Source organism: Haemaphysalis longicornis, unplaced genomic scaffold (assembly GCF_048455015.1).
Source record: "Haemaphysalis longicornis isolate Haplotype H1 unplaced genomic scaffold, Haemaphysalis longicornis Haplotype H1 scaffold_6, whole genome shotgun sequence".
Classification (NCBI taxonomy): domain Eukaryota; kingdom Metazoa; phylum Arthropoda; class Arachnida; order Ixodida; family Ixodidae; genus Haemaphysalis; species Haemaphysalis longicornis.
The window spans coordinates 64,462,908-64,475,150 of NW_027526407.1; the positions used below are offsets into that span (position 1 = coordinate 64,462,908).

A 12,243-nucleotide genomic window follows, 5' to 3' on the forward strand; every position below is an offset into this window, starting at 1 on the left:
GCAGCACGCTATTATTCCTATGTATGTATGTATGTATGTATGTATGTATGTATGTATGTATGTATGTATGTATGTATGTATGTATGTATGTATGTATGTATGTATGTATGTATGTATGTATGTATGTATGTATGTATGTATGTATGTATGTATGTATGTATGTATGCATGTATGTATGTATGTATGTATGTATGTATGTATGTATGTATGTATGTATGTATGTATGTATGTATGTATGTATGCATGTATGTAAGGCAATACTTGTGTCACAAAGTATAGGTGAACCCGTGCCGCATACGTGTGTAACGTGCAAGGCAAATCATTAAAGCTTTAAACTGTTCGTGCAGCAAACCAACACAAAACGCCAGAACAACTAAGCGCAGAGTGGCCACATGGGCAACCACATTTTGCAAGAAATTTGTATATGGGTTGCTCAAATGATCTAGCCTTGTGATTTTAAAGTGTACTTTTTATGTATTGTTTGGTGGTCTAGATGTCTAGATGTTTTCTGGATGATCCGGACTTGTCCTGTTAGAGCAACATTACGCCATGTCGTATGCACCGCAGAAGAATAAGACAAGAAGAGCTCTGTATCAGCAACTTTTCCGGCTTGATTCTAGTTGAATTCGAACAGGGCGTGTGTTTTTGGGTATGCTTGAAAGAGCAGGAGCCGGCAAGGACAGGTTGTTCAGGAAAAGAAGAGTAGAAGAATTTCGTACAGACACGTTAGGGTTGTGCGAAGGTCGTGTGTCTTACGCGCAGGAGGGTGCCAGACGAAGATAGGCTGTGACGTGCCCTTCAGGGGGCACAAAACTGGCCGCTGTTAAAAGGTGCAAATTTATTCCCCCGCTGCATGCATCAAGAATAGGATCCTGAAAGGACGGAGATGGCTCTCCGTATTGTCTGGAACGAAAAAAATCGATACAGCTGTTGGCAATGGAGTAGCCTTTCTGTGGGGTCTGAAAGCCTAGACCCAGACCTAACACATTCCATGTGAGCGTTTGGCTCCTTTGCAAGCGAGAATGTCGTCGGGGAAATGGGAAGTCCCGCTGAGTTGCCAGGTTAATAAGCTTCGGTCTGGGATGCCACAAAGGTTATAGTTTTCAAGGACGCTTTTCTTTTGAAAATATTTTGTAGTGTTTGCGCTGCTTTGCTGGACAATTCATGAAAGAGGGAGGACGTTGCAGTGGAACTTCCTGCAGTGGAACTTCCTGGAACTTTGTAGACGAGTTAATGCTGCGAACAAGATTTTCAAGTTTCTATTTTATGAACACTTCGAGGCATTCATTATTACATAATTGCGCTGAGAAATAAGGAAAACCTTGGCAGGAAACGAATGTAACAACAACAACGCGTCAAAAGCACTAATCCTTCCCAGCTCATCTATGCGTAATACGTGTGGAGATTTTAAAATAAAAAAGGTGGGGGTAGTCGTGTGCTCTTTGGAACCCTCATCAGTCGTACCTAATTAATGCCGTCGAATCAGTCGAGAACCGCCCAGCCCGCTTCCTCACTTAAAAATAAGGTGGGCATCTCAGCGTCACCGACATCAAAGCGTCCCTTTCCCTTCCCTCCCTGACAACTATATAGACGTGAAATTGGACAGATAGGCCTCTTCCACAAACTGAATTATCACTTTCCCCATCTCCGCAGTTCCCTCCTGCTCACACCATCCCGTTACTCACGCCGTCTGTTCAATTCCATGAACATCCAACGATTGCATGGTTCATCTAACGCATTGAGTATGTCGTTCCTACCGCGTGTCATCGAAGAATAGAACGAGCTGCCAGACTGTGTTGTCCGTGAATGCAATCCGGCCGAATTCAAAGAATTATTGTTATCTCACCTTAGCCTTTAATTTTATATAATCCCCACGACTTGCCGCTGCGGGCTTTTCTATTTTATTATTAATTTTGCTGTATAAATTCTCTAATTAATTTTGTTGTATAAATTTTGTAACGAACCATGTATAGAACTGTATTTTCCTGTGCCACATATGTACTACGACGACTCTACCCCCCCCTCTCTTAATACCCCTCTTGGGTCCCTAAAGATTTATTTGATGATGATGATGATGATGATGAGCGTATGCCCAGAAATTACAGGCATGACTATGTTGCCTCTGAGAAACGCTACATTTAGGTGCTAATCACAGTTTCTGCGACAATGAATGACAGATTCAAGACTAACTAATTTCAGCGAGATATTAGGGATAATAATGGCTTCCAGTGAACACAAAATATGTTGATTGTAACTAGAGGAAAATACTTAGAAAGAACAGAGTGTATTCTGCGTCCCCGGAAGTCCTAAAAGGCGTGTAAATACGTGTTGTTCATTAATGATTGCTTCTGTTTTGGGAATCTGACATTTGCGCAACCAAAGAACACGCCAACCACCGAAGTACACGCAAAATGTATGCCCGCTGTCTACGACAAGACAGGGATATTTGAAGAATAAAGTGCGTTTACTAAAGGTATATGCGCACGCGACAGCATTTCGTGTATCACCGGGAACGACACGTGTAACAAATTGCAGTGGGAAACCGTTAATGATCGCCAGTTAATGGTTGAGAAGTCGCCGCGTCATACCTTCATACATCATCTGCTAACACTCCGAACAATCGAAGCGTGCACGCCAAAGAAACAGTAGTAGGTGCTACCCGAGCGGCGGTTTTTTCTGTTCTTTCATTGATGCGTGAATGTATCGAACCAACTGGAGGATGAAGGATCATTTAAGAACAGAAACCAATAATCGGTCAACACTCAAGCGGATGCACCGTGGCACCCCTCTCTCACCTTGCCATGAAAAGCCTAAAGATGTACTGACTTTTTTCACTTCAAAATCCTCCGGGACCAAGAATGTCACTTATAGCGTGGTTTCTGAGCAGTACACATGTGCTCACGTACACTCAGTGTCAAAAGTTTGTATGCCATGCCAAAAGTTGATAGGTCACAAATAATTTAGTATACAAGGTTTTTTTCTCGTGTGAGGCGAAAGCACCTCTCTTTTTACTGTCATACCTATTTCGTTCACACTTTGACGTAAACGTTTGCTGAGAATTCATTGTGACCCAGGAGCTTCTGGCATGACCTAGAAACTTTTGACAAAAGGTGTACGTATGCTTGTCAAGAGGTACCGCGACTTCGACTTCATTCGTCCCACTACGTAGTGGCTTGACTGCTAAGGCTAAACAAGCCCCATGATGTGTCTTCTTGGTAATGACTCCCAAATGGCACAAAATTATCTAAAAATGCGACATCGACGGAATTGTGGTTCTTGATACGGCATTTCTTGATACGAGCGACCAGTTCCTGTTCTGGTAGGGAACGGGACGCAAATATGTCAGCCAACAGCCAGGAGCTACAGCTACTGTGCAAATGGCGATCACCAGCGTGCCGTCCACTTATAATCTACTGCGACGAAACTATTTAGGCCACCAGCTTCTGTCAAGAAGAGTAAATTGAAGAGGACATAAGTTAAACAAAGCAAGACTGAAGACACAATGGAGGATTGAAATTAGAGAATTCCTGGCAAGAGAGAGAGAGAGAGAGATAGAGAGAGAGCGAGCGAGACAGAGGGAGAGAGAAATAAAGAGATAGAAAGAGGGAGAGAGAAAATAAATCTTTATTCGTCGAGTAGAGACGGATGTTACGGGCACCACCCAGTGAAAGGCATCCGTAGTCTGCGATTCCTCCGTTTGTACTGGCTGTCCCCGCCTGTGCTACCACGTTGAGCAGGATATCCGGGTCTGGGCTAGCCAGGGAAGCCCTCCACTGATCGAAGGTGGGTGTGGAAAGTGGGGGTAAATCTGGGGTGCATTAATGAACTCGCCATATTGATGTTTCAAGCGGCTGGAAAGTGGTCTTAGTCCTGTAGTTCACGCACACGGACTAATGATGATGATGATGATGTGTTTTGCTGTTCACCATGTTTGCAACAATTTTCTTTTACGCAACTAGAGCAGTAGGATCAAGAATTTGGTCGTGAGATGGCAGCGTGTGTCGACCCGCTCCCAATATTTAAAGGAAATAAAAGAGCAGCGGAATGGCGACTGAAACTACAATGGGACACAGTGATAGTGTGAGTAAACTATGACGCTCCCTTTCGTCTCTTCGGACGAAAGTCATCATAATCCCTATTCTATATGCTACTCGGTAGGGTGCGGATCGGGCAGGATTCTCTTTCGCACGTTCTTCTTGTGTTTACCTCATGTCAGGGCATTCCCCCTAGCTGTAATGCCAGTCTTCGTTCACACCGTTTTGCTTGAACTAGGAGTTACCTTTTCACGTGATTTTAGGTGCGGAGTACCTTAGAACCGCACAATGTTCGTCCGCGTCTGTGCTTATAGCATTTATAATCAGAAAGAATCACACAGGCACCGGCAGGATTGGAGCCTCTGTCTGGTAGACAAGACAGAGCAATTGCCAGTCGTCTTACTCATTGGGCTGCGACCGTAAGTTAGTACCCGAGCGTCAAACGGCTTACTCCCTCGCTTGTAACGGTGCGGAGTACCTTAAGACCTGCCAGTGTCCGTCCGCGTCTATCCATGCGCACACCACCATCTAGCGAAAATCAAGCGAAGTTCGATTTGAGCCGTGAGTTGCAGTTTCATTTAGGGAATAATCAACTCACAGCTCACGGCTCCACTCACGGCTGAAATGGAATGACGGTCGTCACTCGGATGTCACTCGGGGCGCATGAGGATGTCACTTGGGGCGCACCTTGGATGTCATTTCGAGTGCCCGTACTCCGCACCCTCGCCATCATCCACGGAGTGGAGATGCTGCCATTTTTCGTAGAAATGTCACTGATACAGTAAATGTACCAGCGACATTTTTGGTGAAAGGTTTTTGAGGAGGCGGAAGTTTCCTCAAGCCCCCCTAAGAACGTATTGCCCTGAGGAGAACCACACACAGAAATGCGATGCCGTATAGACTGAGGCCAACTCAGGGTTACGGAACAATGCACGCCGATGAGCGGGGCGAGGTTGTTCGAGACGGAGCTTGTAAAAAGAAGCTGCCGCAGCCCCGAGGATGCTCACGCTCCCAGGCGTTCATTTCCGAGTGTTGAGACAGTTCCCGACGTCGCGAAGTTTCCTCATATGATTGCGCCGGTTACGCAGCGTTTCTGAAGTGGCAGTCGCGTGGGCGGCTTACGGAGAGCTTCTGAAGAGGCACTCGCTTTGGCGGAGTACGCAGCGCCCACAGGAAAGAGTGAAAAGCTGCAAGATTTACGAAGTGGAGCACCCGATCGTGCTCAGCTCTTCCTGTAACCCATTTGTATAAATTATTATGGGTATAAAAGATACGTGGCAGGCGCACGTGCACTTTAGCGAGGGTCGTTTATCATGACGCGTGCATATGCCCAACACAAAACCAACCTGCTGCTTCGGTTATTAGCGTGCGCTAATAATCTCGGAAGTTTGCCAATTTCCGCAGTACATGCTGCTGGCAGTACGGTGCTATGGAAGCCCGTTTAGTTGGCTATCATAAATACTTGAACTGAGTTTGTAACCTTGGACATATCAATAAGAGATAACCGAACTGAAACCGCGGTGACGAAATCTTTGGGTTCGAGCAGCAGTACATATCTTGTGAGGACTAAAACCAGTTTTGCAATTTCTTTTTTTAAAACTTTAAATGCCGTACGAGAATTTCCAGGTGCAGTTAATTCACATCTGAGGTTCTTATCCAGTGTTGTACGCATTACTTGATTACTGAATAAATGCATAACTACTTGCGTAGTTATAAATGGAAAAAGAGGGGCTTCACGTTACCAGTGAGTGAATGTAACCCGCTACCAGTAAGTTAACGTAAACAAGTAACGGACGTTAGTTGTACACGTAAAGGCGCAAACGCGGTAATGAAAATCGAAACTAATTTTACGCAGTAGCGGGAACGAGTACATTAGGGCTGACCTCAAGCGTACTGCGTGGCCCGTAACACCGTTACGTGTAGTGCGTTACTGCCAACACTGTTCTTACGTTACTTCACTTCACTTTATTACCTTAAAAACCTACACAGGGGCGTTACACAAATGTTACACAGGGTTGGTTACGGCTGTTTTATATTTTTATAAGGATCTGCCAGGAGCCATGATATATGATGGCGTCACAAGTAATGTGTCAAAAATTTAATAACAGCAACACCTATTTTCCGTAGCTTTTCCTTTATTGCCGCCGTTCACGCGAGTCAAAAGTGCTACAAAAATGCTGGCAAATGTTCCCAAGCAAATTGCTGGTTCAGTGAAAGCTGCGGAAGTAGTGCACCCCCATGTATTTAACGATGAACAAATGGTAGTACACTACGACGTATGTGGTGTTGCTCATGTCGCCGTAACAAATTTAAAAATACGTTGAGCGCCGCTGTGCGTTTAACGGACTCCAGTGCAAGACAGCGAGAAATGACGCCACTAAATACGACCCAACGCACTGTTCTATCATACGCAATTGTCACACCGCGATACCTGTCCTCTCAACATTGAGTTCACAGGGTTTTCTCTACTCATTTTTATAATATCAGTCACATCATTCACTAGTTCCGCACCTACTGTTGCTTCGCTGCACTGCACTGACGTCATCAGAAGGGACGCCATCGCTTCCGGTTAAGCTTTGAACTGATGGAGTCCCTTCTTAAGGTGCCATGTTCGCTAGTACTTCCTTAAAAAATTGTTAAAGGACAAGTCTAACTAAAGTCTAACAAAGTAACTACAAACTACCACTTATATACCAAGGCGCGCAAACGGCAAGCAACGACAAGCACTTTCCCGATCTTGCTACTCTTGCACCGGCCTGGCAGAATCCCCTAATCACAAAACCCTGCTGTAGTGGTACAGCGGCTAAGGCGTCGTGCATGCTGCTGAGCCCAGGAACGCGGTTTATATTTCCAGCCGCGGTTGCCGCTTTTCAGGCGCAGGCGTAAAGCAAAAACGCCCCTGCGTCTTGATTTCAGTGCTCGTTAAAGATCCCCAGGTGATCAAAATGATTCTGAAGTCCCCAACGACGGTGCGCCTCATACCCCATGCGTAAAATCGGCGCCTAAAAAAACGATGATTTGGTTTTAATCGACGTGTCCAGAGCGAGCATCCAATACCACGAGCCACTAGACATGCTCCCAGCAAACGTATAGGTGGTATTCACTGAAACGTTTAGCTGTCAGTTTCTTCGCTTGGTAACACTGGAAACAGCCACGGACGCCAGATCCGGATTTCCCTTCGATCACCCGTTTAAAAGGGAACGGCAACAGTATATCTATCTATCTTATCTATCATGGCCGAAGCGCCACGGACTTGTGCTACTGCGGCCGCACACCGCAGAAAAAAAAAACACCAACGTGCGTCATCTCCTGCGAATCAACTCGATTCCCAACGGTGGCGACAATAGAGATATTATTCGCACTCACATTGGGGTCGAGGCGTTACTCTGCGTTCGCTGGGGTAGAGTTACAGCCACCATAAGTAGAGTTTAGAATGTCAACACACGTTATATGCGTAGCACGAAAAAGTACCGCCAACCCGGGAAGCCCGACGTAAAGAGTGATGGGCACTCACATGGTTCTCTGTATGTGTGCCTCGCCAGTGAATACAGCATCTCTATCCCCGACTAAGCAGCGGAATTAAATCGACATTTTTACGGACGCCGGTTTCTGAACTACCCATAAAGGCACTGCACAGATCTACCCACGCAACGCCACCATACAAGCCACCTGACATCTTTTTGTGCCACACCTTCCAACCGGTTTATCATATTTAGAGCCAAAGACGCAACCCGTTCAATCCTATGCTCACGGCTTTGTGTTCTAGCGAGTGAATGCGGAAAAATTAAACCCCATTAACAAGGGCATCGCACAAATAGTCGCGTTTAAATAGCACGCTCTTTTTCAGTACTCGGGTCTCGTAATCGCGAGCCTCGTACCTTTTCATATCACAGCAAATCGTAAAAGGTTCGCACTTTTTACGTTCGCGATAAATGTGAAGCATGGAAGACAACTCTACGGAAGCTGCCGCAAGTGACGACGGATAAGTGAAGACGTGGAGTTTCCCAGACAACAGTTATAAAAGAGAAACACAGCTGTGCTGATGAAGTACTAAACTGCCACGACTATCTTTGGATTGGCTTGGATCCATTAGCGGTGTGGGCGGCTCTTTCCGGCAGTGTCACCACCATTGTTGACGCCTGTGCGCGAGGGTAAACAAGGTGTCCCGAAAATGAGCGCTCCAAACGAGACAAGTGGTGAAAAGCTGGTCCTGCTCGCACTACACGAAACGCTAGCGGGCAAAACCGTCGAGAGCTGGAATGGGAGTTGAAGCGTAAACGTTTATTCGGAAGCGAGCCGACCCGCCAAAACCAAATGAAACGAACAACAGCTGTGGAAAGGCGAGTGGCCATGGCGTTTTATCCTGAAACGGTGGCCCTCTCTGGCGTCAAACACATTTTGTGGCGTGTTTGTTGTGGCGTCAAACAGAAAAAGACGGGAGGATGGTTAGCTTCTTAAACACTTAGTCTAAAGTTTCGTGCTCCTTATGTCTCGGGAGAAAGCGCCGTAATTGTTGAGTAAAGTTTTTGTTGCCGCGTTTGCTTCTTATGTAGCGAGTGCACGGTCTGCCGGAGCAAAGCATTCTTTGTGGAAAAAATCGGGAGGCCCAGCGGGCGCGTTGGTTTTCGTTATAGTTTTACTGGTAGGCTCGTAGAGGTAGGTTAAGCGTCACTGGAGTTTTGGCGGCAAGGCGGCATGCGATACGCTTCGCAAACACAAGGTGCTCGTATGGACACCGGGTTATATATATATATATATATATATATATATATATATATATATATATATATATATATATATATATATATATATATATATATATATATATATAAGAAAGTGGTGGGGAAACAGCACCGCCGGTAGCGTAGTGGTCATCGCACCCGACCGGTATTCTGGAGGTCGTGGGTTCGTTCGGTTCCCACCCGGCGGGCATTTTTTCACCACTTTCTTTCTGACTCAAACAATTCTTCATCTGTTTCTATGACCTACCGCTTTGCCCCCTTGGCTTTCCGAGGTTTTCTTGACTGCCAACGCTTATATATATATATAAATATATATATATATATATATATATATATATATATATATATATATATATATATATATATATATATAGCGAATCAGAATAGGAAATGAGGGGCTCGTTGAAACTAACACAGAAATAAGGGTTGGCAGTCGAGAAAACCTCGGAAAGCAAAGGGGAGGATGTGGTAGATCATTGAAACAGATTAAGAATTTGGAAAGAAAGAAAGAAAGTGAAGAAAAAATGCCCGCCAGGTGGGATCCGAACCCACGACCTCCAGAATACCGGTCTGGTGCGATAACCACTACGCTACCGGCGGGGCGATTTTCCCATTCACTTTCTGGGGTATTTATGTTAGGTATGTTTGTTTCCTGTGCTTGGGGGTGGTAGCCAGCGCCATTCGGACTAATCGGGGTGAAGGGGACCTTCTTTTTAACCCCCGGGTCGTGACTCGAGTGTCTACGACATGTCCAGAGTGGTCGACCAGCTTTGAACCCTCTTAAGCTCCCTTTGGCAACAAGACTGCCAGAACAGAGGCCCTCGCTATGCATGTAGCGAATCAGAATAGGAAATGAGGGGCTCGTTGAAAATAACACAGAAATAATGGTTGGCAGTCGAGAAAACCTCGGAAAGCAAAGGGGAGGATGTGGTAGATCATTGAAACAGATTAAGAATTTGGAAAGAAAGAAAGAAAGTGAAGAAAAAATGCCCGCCAGGTGGGATCCGAACCCACGACCTCCACAATACCGGTCTGGTGCGATAACCACTACGCTACCGGCGGGGCGATTTTCCCATTCACTTTCTGGGGTATTTATGTTAGGTATGTTTGTTTCCTGTGCTTGGGGGTGGTAGCCAGCGCCATTCGGACTAATCGGGGTGAAGGGGACCTTCTTTTTAACCCCCGGGTCGTGACTCGAGTGTCTACGACATGTCCAGAGTGGTCGACCAGCTTTGAACCCTCTTAAGCTCCCTTTTGCAACAAGACTGCCAGAACAGAGGCCCTCGCTATGCATGTAGCGAATCAGAATAGGAAATGAGGGGCTCGTTGAAAATAACACAGAAATAAGGTTTGGCAGTCGAGAAAACCTCGGAAAGCAAAGGGGAGGATGTGGTAGATCATTGAAACAGATTAAGAATTTGGAAAGAAAGAAAGAAAGTAAAGAAAAAATGCCCGCCAGGTGGGATCCGAACCCACGACCTCCAGAATACCGGTCTGGTGCGATAACCACTACGCTACCGGCGGGGCGATTTTCCCATTCACTTTCTGGGGTATTTATGTTAGGTATGTTTGTTTCCTGTGCTTGGGGGTGGTAGCCAGCGCCATTCGGACTAATCGGGGTGAAGGGGACCTTCTTTTTAACCCCCGGGTCGTGACTCGAGTGTCTACGACATGTCCAGAGTGGTCGACCAGCTTTGAACCCTCTTAAGCTCCCTTTGGCAACAAGACTGCCAGAACAGAGGCCCTCGCTATGCATGTAGCGAATCAGAATAGGAAATGAGGGGCTCGTTGAAAATAACACAGAAATAAGCGTTGGCAGTCAAGAAAACCTCGGAAAGCAAAGGGGAGGATGTGGTAGGTCATTGAAACAGATAAAGAGTTTGGAAAGAAAGAAAGTGGAGAAGAAATACCCGCCAGGTGGGATCCGAACCCACGACCTCCAGAATACCGGTCTGGTGCGATAAACACTACGTTACCTGCGGGGCGATTTCCCCCTCCACTTTCTGGGGTATTTATGTTAAGGTATTTTTGTTTCCTGTGCTTGGGGGTGGCCAGCGCCACTCGGACTGCTCGGGCTGAAGGGGACCTTCTTTTTAACCCCTGGGCCGTGACTGGAGTGTCTACGACATGTCAAGAGCGGTCGACCAGCGTTGAACCCTCTTAAGCCTCCTATGGCACCAAGACTTTATCTGTTATCTGGTTATCTGTTACCAAGACTTGATCTGTTTCAGTGACCTACCACATCCTCCCCTTTGCTTTCCGAGGTTTTCTTGACTGCGAACCCTTATTTCTGTCTTACTTTCAACGAGCCCCTCATTTCCTATTCTGATTCGCTATATATATATATATATATATATATATATATATATATATATATATATATATATATATATATATATATATATATATATAGGAAATGAGGCCCTCATTTCCTATTCTGATTCGCTATATATATATATATATATATATATATATATATATATATATATATATATATATATAGGAAATGAGGGGCTCGTTGAAAATAACACAGAAATAAGGGTTGGCAGTCGAGAAAACCTCGGAAAGCAAAGGGGAGGATGTGGTAGATCATTGAAGCAGATTAAGAATTTGGAAAGAAAGAAAGAAAGTGAAGAAAAAATGCCCGCCAGGTGGGATCCGAACCCACGACCTCCAGAATGCCGGTCTGGTGCGATAACCACTACGCTACCGGCGGGGCGATTTTCCCATTCACTTTCTGGGATATTTATGTTAGGTATGTTTGTTTCCTGTGCTTGGGGGTGGTAGCCAGCGCCATTCGGACTAATCGGGGTGAAGGGGACCTTCTTTTTAACCCCCGGGTCGTGACTCGAGTGTCTACGACATGTCCAGAGTGGTCGACCAGCTTTGAACCCTCTTAAGCTCCCTTTGGCAACAAGACTGCCAGAACAGAGGCCCTCGCTATGCATGTAGCGAATCAGAATAGGAAATGAGGGGCTCGTTGAAAATAACACAGAAATAAGGGTTGGCAGTCGAGAAAACCTCGGAAAGCAAAGGGGAGGATGTGGTAGATCATTGAAACAGATTAAGAATTTGGAAAGAGAGAAAGAAAGTGAAGAAAAAATGCCCGCCAGGTGGGATCCGAACCCACGACCTCCAGAATACCGGTCTGGTGCGATAACCACTACGATACCGGCGGGGCGATTTTCCCATTCACTTTCTGGGGTATTTATGTTAGGTATGTTTGTTTCCTGTGCTTGGGGGTGGTAGCCAGCGCCATTCGGACTAATCGGGGTGAAGGGGACCTTCTTTTTAACCCCCGGGTCGTGACTCGAGTGTCTACGACATGTCCAGAGTGGTCGACCAGCTTTGAACCCTCTTAAGCTCCCTTTGGCAACAAGACTGCCAGAACAGAGGCCCTCGCTATGCATGTAGCGAATCAGAATAGGAAATGAGGGGCTCGTTGAAAATAGCACAGAAATAAGGGT

The 12,243-nt window shown here is 45.8% G+C and overlaps 1 protein-coding gene and 1 non-coding gene across 2 annotated transcripts in view; one reads left to right on the forward strand and one right to left on the reverse strand.

Moving 5' to 3' along the window:
- The window catches only part of Gpa2 (Glycoprotein hormone alpha 2), an 89,393-nt gene that overhangs the window by 16,445 nt on the left and 60,705 nt on the right, over positions 1 to 12,243 (forward strand). The window lies entirely within an intron of this gene.
- Trnaa-ggc (transfer RNA alanine (anticodon GGC)) lies at positions 11,420 to 11,492 on the reverse strand. The gene has a single exon. It is a non-coding gene; the product is annotated as a tRNA-Ala (tRNA).